This window comes from Acipenser ruthenus, chromosome 4, assembly GCF_902713425.1.
Source record: "Acipenser ruthenus chromosome 4, fAciRut3.2 maternal haplotype, whole genome shotgun sequence".
NCBI classification, from domain to species: Eukaryota; Metazoa; Chordata; class Actinopteri; order Acipenseriformes; family Acipenseridae; genus Acipenser; species Acipenser ruthenus.
The window spans coordinates 30889407-30900802 of NC_081192.1; positions in this window are offsets into that span (position 1 = coordinate 30889407).

An 11396-nucleotide genomic window follows, 5' to 3' on the forward strand; every position below is an offset into this window, starting at 1 on the left:
TCGTGTTTTTAACCCTTGCAGAATAATAATTGCTCTCTAGGGATGATCTTTCTAAACAGCAGAAAATGAGCCATTTCAGAATATTTTAACAGATTCAAGAGTTGAAATTCCTGATTTGTCATTTTTTCTTATTATTTTTTTTATAATTAGTGTGCCTATTATTTTACCCCCCCCCCCCCCCCCCAAAAAAAAAAAAAACAAAAAAAACATTAATTTGGCCTTCTAATACTGTAAAAAAAAAACTATATATTTTCTAAGCTGGCCTGAAGTTAAATGTCCTTGTTCTTGGTGTCTAATATATACATTCAGTTAGTTCAAATGAAAACATTCTATTGAGAAAAGCAAAGACATTTCAACTTTGAAAGAGAGACAGTAATAAAAAAAACATATCTCTCTACAGTACAGGGTTTCAGCTCTATCCTCACAAAGTCCTTCTAAACACACAGTGTCATATTTGAATACATGCATTGATTTTTATAATTCTAATTCAAAAAGCTAACTGAATTAGGTTAGAAGAGGGTGCTTATACAAGGAGCGCACAATGGGAGGCTGAACGTTAACAAGCAAAGATGTCTCTCTTGTAATGCAAAATGGATAGATAGTTAACTCTAAGGGCTTGGTTTTAATTCCAGTAATGACAGCACATGTACTTCATATCCTGAGGACTTCTTTTCCTAATTTTCTTTCAAGAAAGGAGTATGAACCAGTGTTTTGTCAAGTCCTAATATTACCCATAAAGGTATAATCTCCTGACACTATGTCTTCTTCCCACAACTTAAAGGACTAGCACAGTATTTAAGAACATATGAGTGACAATAAGTGCAATGCAATCTAATGCATTTTACACACAAAATTGTGCGCTTTTTTCGTTTGGAAAATGTGCATATTGAGTCTCAATTCCCCATTTTAACTGCTTTGAATAATATTCTTTAGCTGGTTGTACAGTTAAATATCAAAATTGATAATGTTACTGTTATAGAAAGTATTATTGGTACCGACCAATAATATTTGAAAACAGTACCAGTAACATGTTTTCTACAGTGTTGGATAATGTTTCCTTGCTCTCTCCTTCACCAACTGTCATTTGAATTGTATGCTGGGCTTACACAATCTCCAAGTTTTCTGTCAATTGTTGTATTTTATAAATAAAGGGCGTATCATCCATTATTAATACAATAATACATATTTATATAAAAACTTTCAGATGTGCATGACTAAAGGTATCTTGTATCTTTCCTGAAAGTCCTATTTGTTTATCTATATTATGTGTTTTTAGTAAAGCACTAATAGAAAATTCCTGTTACTCAGGTTTGCTTTTAATATATGTTATGGGAGTGTAAATATACAAGCATTCTGATATAGCATCAAATATACCAGTCAAATGACAACAAAAAAATATATATTTAATTGTCTAAGAAGTGGCAGATCTAAATACAGTCTCTTTTAATACTGTGGTGGTGTTTTTTCCAAGGGCTGATTTATTGATCCACTTAATAACATTACAACATAATAGAAATATAATAGAAAATACAGTACAATAAGGTCTGATAAAAATCAGGTTGATACATTTTAGGGCAGCAGTATTTACAGTATGCCCACCACTATATATATATATATATATATATATATATATATATATATATATATATATAATTAGTCCCCCGTGAAAAACACGATTGCCAGTCTTGGTGCAATTTCACGGAATGCACTCTGGGTTGCAGAATTATTGATTTTCCACGGAAACAAGCCTAACTAGCATTCATAAGAACAATTTCAAGTTTTTTAAACATTCCACAAGGTGGCGCAGTGAGATTTTTGAATACCTCTGCTTTGTTTATCTTGCTCAACCCGCTCTTAGGAAAAGCAAACGCCTCGTTTTAGACACTGACGTGCTGTGGCTATTAATCCTCAGCCAACATGGATACATTTGTTAAGAGCAAACATGTGCCTGGAGGCAAAAGCCACTTAGGAAATAAAACAGCCGCCGATCGTGCTGGGGAATACCCGAGACTCTTGTATGAGGAAGGGGGTTAACTGTTTTGCAGACCGTGCGTGTCGTTTCTGAAGAAACTATAAGAGCCCTGTTTCCTCTACTTCAATGGGAAAGCACAACTTTAAACACCTGACACACAGTCCTAAGAAAATGGAGAACATTTCTTTTGTTTTTTTTATTTATTTTTATTTCAGGTCAATTTTATAGTTTCTAGCTGCAGTTGCTCACTTTCAAAGTATTTTTTTCCTCATAGCAGTAAAGGTTTAAAACTGGAAAATGCCAGTATTTATTTGATAAATTATTTTACTTTTCTACCTGCTGACAGTGGCCTCACAATTTTGTTTTTGGAATTAATGAAAGTTATTAAAGTTTCAAAAAATGTTTTTGTGTATTCATTTGCTATTAATTTTAGCATGTACTGTAATAAACTTTGAAAATAGCCCTATAAAAAAAAGAAATGAATAAAAGAACCGGGTTGGTTTTAACTTTTAAAAGGCTACCGCAGAATTCAAGTATTTCTGTTGCAGAAATCATGGACCCTTGCCACAGAATTTGGAAAAATTTGCCACGCTTTTCATGGGGGACTAATATATATGTATATTGTGACAACTCTGGAAATGTTTGATAAGTTTGTCACTGTCCTCTAGCATAATAAACAGGACAGTGCCTGTGTGCTTATTATTTAGTGTTTTAAGAAAAAGCCTAACTAATTAATGGACTACTGACTATACAGATAAGTGTCCCTAACTAACAGTCCAGGCAGCTAAGCTGCTTACCGGTTCCAAAACACCAGGACTCTTAAGTCCTACCATGTACAAAGACTTTCACTAAGCTCACAGCTCACTCTCCAACTCTCTCTAAACCAACAGGTTGACCCTGCCCTTTTTAAAAGGCTCCCAATTGTTTAATTGAAGGCAGCTGTTGAATCAATTACATACTCAATTTACAATTATGCCATCTAAAATGGCTGCCAATCGGTCCCGTGGCCTCCTGGGAATTGACGACCAACAGGACTACATTTCGCACCTGCCTGCCGAGACAGAGCGGGGGCAAGTTCCACGGAATACACAAAAAGTACAGCCTGACTACGCCACCGAGGAAATTTCACCCTCAGAATTAAAACAAACGGTAGTTTAAAACACATCTCCTAAGTAGGTTATTTTATAGGGCGTGGAACTGGAATAGAAATCAGAAGGAGCACACAAACTACAACGATTAAAAATCATTCCAGGTTTTATTTGGAGAGGACACAGACTCAGAGCATCGATATGCACAATAACAAACAATTACTAACATCAACAGTATATAACTGTGCAGACATGACGGAAGTGTCAGAAAAACACATACAGTGCCTTGCATAAGTATTCACCCCCCTTGGACTTTTCCACATTTTGTAGTGTTACAACCTGGAATTAAAATGGATTTAACTGGGATTTTTACCATTTGATTTACTCAACATACTTAACTTTGAAAGTGCAAAATATTTTTTATTGTGACACAAAAGTTGATTAAACAAAAAAAAAAAGACATTTGTTGGTTGAATAAGTATTCACCCCCCTGAGTCAATACTTGGTAGAAGCACCTTTGGCAGCAATTACAGCTGTGAGTATTTTTGGGTAAGTCTCTACCAGCTTTGCAGATCTGGATCCTGCAATTTTTGCCCATTCTTCTTGGCAAAATTGCTCAAGCTCTGTCAAGTTGGATGGGGACCGTTGGTGAACAGCAATTTTCAAGTCTTGCCACAGATTCTCAATCGGATTGAGGTCTGGGCTTTGACTGGGCCATTCTAAGACATTCAGGTTTTTATTTTTAAACCACTCCAGTGTAGCTTTGGCTGTGTGTTTAGGGTCATTGTCCTGCTGGAAGGTGAACCTCCGCCCCAGTCCCAGGTCTCTTGCAGACTGAAACAGGTTTTCCTCAGAATTTCCCTGTATTTGGCTCCATGCATCTTGCCCTCAATACTGACCAGTTTCCCAGTCCCTGCCAATGAAAAGCATCCCCACTAACGTGATCCTGAGCAAGTCACTTAACCTCCTTGTGCTCCGTCTTTCGGGTGAGACGTAGTTGTATGTGACTCTGCAGCTGATGCATAGTTCACACACCCTAGTCTCTGTAAGTCGCCTTGGATAAAGGCGTCTGCTAAATAAACAAATAATAAATAAATGCTGCCACCACCGTGCTTCACTGTGGGGATGGTGTTCTCAGGGTGATGAGCAGTGTTGGCTTTGCGCCACACATAGTGTTTTGTGCTAATGCCAAAAAGTTCAATTTTGGTCTCATCAGACCAGAGAACCTTTTTCCACATGTTTGCTGTGTCTCCCACATGCCTTTTGGTAAAATCCAAACGGGATTTGATATGGGTTTTTTTCAGCAATGGCTTTCTTCTCGCCACTCTTCCATAAAGCCCAGCTTTGTGGAGCGTCCGGGTTATAGTTGTCCCATGGACGGATTCTCCCATCTCAGCTGTGGATCTCTCCAGCTCCTTCAGTGTTACCATTGGCCTCTTGGTTGCTTCTCTGACTAATGCCCTCCTTACCTGGTCACTGAGTTTTGGTGGACGGCCTTCTCTAGGAAGAGTCGCGGTTGTGCCATATTCTTTCCATTTTTTAATAATGGATTTAACGGTGCTCCAGGGGATGTTCAAAGTTTGGGATATTTTTTTATAACCCAACCCTGATTGGTGCTTCTCCAGAACTTTATCCTGGACTTGTTTTGATAGCTCCTTGGTCTTCATGATGCTGTTTGTTTAGATATGCTCTAACAAACTCTGGGGCCTTCCAGAAACAGGTGTATTTAATCTGAGATCACGTGACACTTTAATTGCACACAGGTGGATGCCATTCAACTAATTATTTGACTTCTGAAGGCAATTTGTTGCACCAGAGCTTATTTAGGGGTGTCACAGCAAAAGGAGTGAATACTTATGCAATCAAGACTTACTAGTTTTTTAAAGACTATTTTGCGTAGATCAGTGACAAAAAATACTAATTAAACCCATTTTAATTCCAGGTTGTAACAATACAAAATGTGGAAAAGTCCAAGGGGGGTGAATACTTATGCAAGGCACAGTTAACAAAATTAACTGTGCAAAAAAAAAAAAACACTAATAAATACTAATCATAACAAATAATCAAATACACCACACATCTTTAAATCACACATATACAAACCAATAAAACAAACGTGCAAAGTGCAACACATTGCTGTTATAATTAATGATTCCATTTGTTTATACACACAAAACAAGTAGGTTATCGTTGACAGTGCAAATCATTCATCAAGTAATGATATGGCGAGCTGGAGTCTAGTCATTACAAGAAATTAACAAAAAGTCAAAAACAATACAGTACATCAAAACAAAAGAAAACAACCAGGGGGATATTTAAAAGCTTAAAACACAAACTAATCGGGGGAACGGCAGGCTGTTAGGGCATTATCAAACGTGTGGTGGTCCAAGAGTAGCCGGCCACGTAATGTAAACAAACTTGCTGCTTTGAAACAATAAGTTCTAAACTAGTCATACCCTTTAAGGATTTCATGACAACCAATGAAGGTTGTAGCTGACTAGAAGATCATAATCAAATTGGCTTACTCACGTCTCATACTTCAATACTACTGCCGCTACTCTCACAACACACACAAAATCCTTTTAAACACACCGCCATTGCACAGACTGTCGACCAGCCATCCCGCCGCCATCATGACAGCCTCCCGTTCCCTTACATTCTGCTTCCTATTCCGGCCTCCCTTGTCTGTGAAACCAGCCTTTTAAATGATCCAGGTAAGGGGAATCATCCTCTGATTGGCGCGGGGAAAGAAACGAAAGATAAGGGGCATTCTAAAAATGAAAGTAGCCCAATTAAAATGATAAAACAAAACACAAAGTAGCGACCTGCTACACTTAAAACAGGTAGTCTGTGCATAATCCGTGGCCCAAAATACCTGCCTTTAACCACATTGCCCCACACTTCATCACACTATATATATATATATATATATATATATATATATATATATATATATATATATATATTACTGCCCCCGTACCTTGACATATTTGTAGTCATTCTGAGTAGTTCTTATTGCAATTACTCAGATGTTGTGTTTTATTCTGACTTTTTAATATGTTAGGTGATTTGACCTGAGGTCATAGCTAATCAGTTCTAGTTGCAAGTCATTGACATATACACAGGCAGGGTCAGCAAATATGTTTGCACAATTGTAAGAGCCAATACCATTTAGTGAACATCTACTACAAAAAGAAACATCAACTGATCAACATTAACTGTTCTTTAGTCATGGTGCTGGCAATTACTGCTATACTTGTTGTCTGTCCTTGCCTGTGTTACATATTTTTGCCAAAAAGATTCACTGCATGTGTAACCCCACTTCCTTCGTACTCTGCGTTGAAACTTTTTTTCCTCTCTTTTCGTGTGCGCTGATTTCCACTCAGTGTAGGTCCACGTAAAGCAGACAGGACGACATTTCATAAATCAACGGCTTTTCTTGCTCTGCACATGCAGCGTCGGATCTGTAAGAAGCAAGCCCGGAGTCTTCAGATAAAATAAGTGTAATACCAAAAAAACAATCACATTTACATTGCTAGTGTACACAATATTAACACGTGCTAACCACGTTTTGCTGCATTCAGCATACAAAAATTATTTTAACATTTTTTCACAACACATAATGCTCTTTATGTGTATCTTATCACAAACATATATATACCTATCAGATAGTTTAACAAAATGATAATATTATAAATCAGAGCACCCTCAAACACGCAGCCTCACCTGTAAGAAGCAAGCCCGGAGTGACTTGCTCCTGCGCAGATGGGCTCTTACCCTTGACCTCCAAACGAGGCACTATTGAACAAGCTATACAAATTTAAAGGAACAGAGCAAATTCAAATTGCACCTGTTACACATGTCAATTGGAAGCAAACTATGTAAATTATTTTATCAAATGAAAGGTGGACCTCAATCAGCAGGTGGGCGGGTCTTAACCAAGTGTCCGTCAGTTTAAAAACATCTGCGACTGCAACGCCATGCCAGAGGGGAGCGGCGTATACTCGGGAGGAGAGGGTCCGCTCTGCAGGAACGACCGCTACACAACCCTGAAACTGCAAGCGGTGCTTGTGAAGGCAATGCCCAGTCAAGGCCGTATGAACCAGCACGAGTCGTTGTATGAATACCGGCTCATCAGTAGGTTAGTTTAGGGGATAGTGATCCCATGTGATGTATAGCGAGGGTTACGTAGTGTAGCCGGTTCCTGGAGTGGGACGCCTCGTTTTGTAAGGCCAGCGCTCGCCCTCTGTGGCACCTTTTATTTGTAGTTTTTGTACTGTATTTTATTTTGTATTTTTGTACAGCTGGCTGTATGTGTCCTCTGTGCGTTACCATCGCTGGTAACGTCACATGACCACTTTTATTTACTTTCTGTTTATTATTAATAAATCCTGCATGCCTGTGCTGGCGTTTCAACTCCACCTCCCATGTCTCTGTGTTGCTTAAGCAGCGGTTACCCACACACGTGACGCGAGCAAGACCCTGTCACACCTACACAATACATTTTTTTAAAAAGTCTTTTCTTTTTTATTCCAAGGATTTTCTCTTCTCATTTTTTTACTTCTTTGTTTCCCTGTGGTTTTATTACTCTGGTTTTCATTTGCACACTTATTATATTACCTTATTAGATTTCTCTGTATAGCAGCCTGTAAATTCACATGTACATTCAACATGGTTATTGTTGGGGGATTTTAAAAAGCCAATTGCACCTTTCAAATAGCATTTAGATTGTGCTAATTGATGAATTAATTATGGAATGTGTTAGCATTGTAAAATATCAAGCTAATAAAAAAAGAAGATGAGTTTGTTCTGTATTTGAGATACAAAAATTAAAACATCTTGTTGTTTTTAATTTAATTAAAATATGTATGAAGCATCATACTTATTAGACAGCCAGTAAGAAAATAAATTGTAGGAAAATTACACCAATTATACATCTTTGTATTTTCTCTATTTATACTAAATTTGTATTTCTTTAATTGTGTAAGATAAAGAACTGTGTTTTAATGTGTTGGTGTGATGAAGTGGAACTCTTGAGAGGCTTCCTTAACAAATTGACTGCAAGGCTCTGTTCATTTTTACCTGTGGACCGTGGAGACTTCTGAAGTATTTCTGCTCGATACTTTTTGAGAGGTTCTGAATGAGACACACATATGAAACATGTGTCAGACACTGGTGTCTGAGCTAGCCTGTGGCAGCTCTGTTCTACGTGTGAGGCTGTCAGAAAAATGGTTTAAAAGAGTTGGAAAAATAACAGATTATTATTATTATTATTATGACATTATCATTATGACATTATCATGGTTTATAAAATATTGTAACAAGTGGTGATTTGATATTCCTTTCTTTCCTTTTCCTCTTTACTCTTCTCTCTCTATCCTGTCACTTCTACCTTTCACGGCAAGAACAGGGGTCAAGGGCAATGGAAACACACATGGAAACTGCCCCATTGTTTACTGGAGCCAAAACAACCCACCCCCCCACAACAGTGCTTTGTAATTGTTTCTACATTACGCCTGCTGACCCCAAGTGCTCCCTCACTATAAGGCTCTCGGTTGTAACGTGGCCTCGGATACTGAAACCGCCCTCCTGTTTGTCACCAACTCACTAAACTCTGCCCGAGCTGCCTCTCTCTCCTCTGTCCTAATTCTCCTTGACCTCTCTGCTGCCTTTGACACTGTCGATCACTCTATTCTACTATCCTCTCTCGCTGACCTGGGAATCTCTGGCACTGCTCTGGCCTGGTTCTCCTCCTACCTCTCCAACTGCACTTACCAGGTAACCAGGATGCCCAGATCTTCCTCTCCTTCCCCACCAACATCCAACATCTCCAACATCCCCTCCCGTATCTCTACCTGTCTGTCTGCTATCTCCTCCTGGATGCACTCGCATCACCTCAAACTCGCCCCGCAGTGGTGGAATGACCTTCCTACAGATGTCAGGACTGCCCAGTCCCTGACCACCTTCCGGCGCCTCCTCAAGACTCACCTCTTCAGACAGCACCTGTAGAACTCCTCTTTTTTTTCCCTCTGGACACTTATCACTCTTCCTTAAATGCGCTTTACTTGCTCTTATCTGCCCCCTATTTTACAGCATTTAATCCTCTACTTTAGAGTACTGTAATCTGTCAAGTGTTATTTTTGTTTATTTAGCAGACGCCTTTATCCAAGGCGACTTACAGAGACTAAGGTGTGTGAAATATGCATCAGCTGCAGAGTCACTTACAATTACGTCTCACCCGAAAGACGGAACACCAGGAGGTTAAGTGACTTGCTCAGGGTCACACAATGAGTCAGTGGCTGAGGTGGGAATTGAACCGGGGACCTCCTGATTACAAGCCCTTTTCTTTAACCACTGGACCACACAGTTATTTAATATGTAATATTTTGTATTTAATTATATCCTGATGTAACTATCACTGACACTGTTATCTGCTCCGTTATTGAATCGTATTTTGTCATACTTGTACTTGCTAGAACCAAAGTCATTGTATTTATCTTGCTCTTAATTGTATTATTACTTGTACAGTTATTTTTTAAATGTATTTTTGTTTACGACTGTAAGTCGCCCTGAATAAGGGTGTCTGCTAAGAAATAAATAATAATAATAATAATAATAATAATAATAATAATAATAATAATAATAATAATATTACGCTCCTACAGCATGTAAATACAGCACTGGTGTTGTTCAAACGTTTGGTTACTTACCGTAACCCTGGTTCCTTGAAGGAGAAGACGACCACCAACCAATACTTTTGGGGTAAGCCTGCCTTAGGTAGGTATTCGCTGAGCATTTTATGTCAGAGCTGCCGATAGGCCTCTCCGTGGAGTCACGTCCTCGGTCCAGCCTGCTGAGGGAATAAGTAGTCGCTCTGCGGCGTTCACTTTCTCTTTTGCATCAAACCCGCGAATGCGAGTGATGCAACCTTGCAAGGTTTGGTGGTCGTCTTCTATTTCAGGGAACCAGGGTTACGGTAAGTAACCTAACAGTCCTTTTCAATTCGAAGACGACCACCAACCAATACTTTTGGGAAAGTATACTGGAGCCGTCACAAGGGAGTGTGAGCGGACAGCATACGAGGGACGCCTCACTACCGCCAACTAGTGTTTGTGGTGAGCGCGTGCAACCTCAAGGACCCTTGTGCCTAATGAAGGCATAGAGGGATCTACCACATTGATTCAGTAGAACCTGGTGAATGTATGCGGAGTAGCCCAGCTAGCCGCAGTACAAATGTTAGTCAATGATGCACCTCGAAAGAGCGCCCGTGACGTGGCCACCCCTCTAGTAGAATGCGCGGCCACCCTCCCCTGTGGGGGTTGGCCAGCCTCATTATAAGCAGTCAATACTATGTCCACAATCTAGTAGGCCAGTCGCTGTTTCGAGGGGGCTTTCCCTTGTGTCCCTTCACCATAGCAAACGAAGAGCTGGTCAGACTGACGCAGTGCTTTCGTCCTATCCATATACTCTCTCAATGCCCTTACCGCAAAGATAATTCAGTTTCTTATCCTCCTCAGAATCAAAGGGAGGAATATGAACAGCCTCTAATTCCACTGACTGGTTCAAGTGGAAACCCGTAATCACCTTGGGTAGGACCACAGGGTTCGTGCGTAACGATAGTCTGTTTCCATTATCGCAGACGTGAATAGTGCACAGACAGAGCCTGCAGCTCACTGACCCACTTAGCAGAGATTATGGCCAATAAAAAGGCTGTCTTCAGAGAGAGATATTTCAGCTCTATAGAATTTATAGGCTCAAACAGGGCCCTAGTGAGAGCCTCCAGTACCACATCTAGACTCCACTCGGGGGAGGGTGTCCCTTCTAGGGAGACGCAGTCGCTTAGCACCCTTTAGAAAGTGGGTCGACAGAATATGGGCTCCCAGGGAAACTGAGTCTGTAGGGACGTGGCATGCAGGTATAGCTGCCAAGTACACTTTCAGCGTAGAGGGGGACCTGCCCACCTCTAGCAGATCTTGCAGAAACTGTAAAATAATCGCTATGGGGCAATAGACAGGGTCATGGACCCTGGCCATGCACCACTTCTGAAAATACCTCAATTTATAAGCATATAATGCTCTTTTGGAGGAAGTCCTAACGTTCTGCAGTGTACCAACTACCACATCTGAGAGCCCTAAGATGGACAGACAGTCTCGTTCAGGGGTCAGACCCACAGCTGGAGTCTGCCCGGTTCTGGGTGCTAGAGGGTGCCTTGCGCCTGACTGACGAGATCCATGTGCCGTGGGATCTCCCAGGGCTGGCCCTGCAGCAGCTGGCAAAGGTTTGAAAACCAGATTCTCCTGGGGCATCTGGAGAGCTGTCGCTTTCTCTCTCTTGAC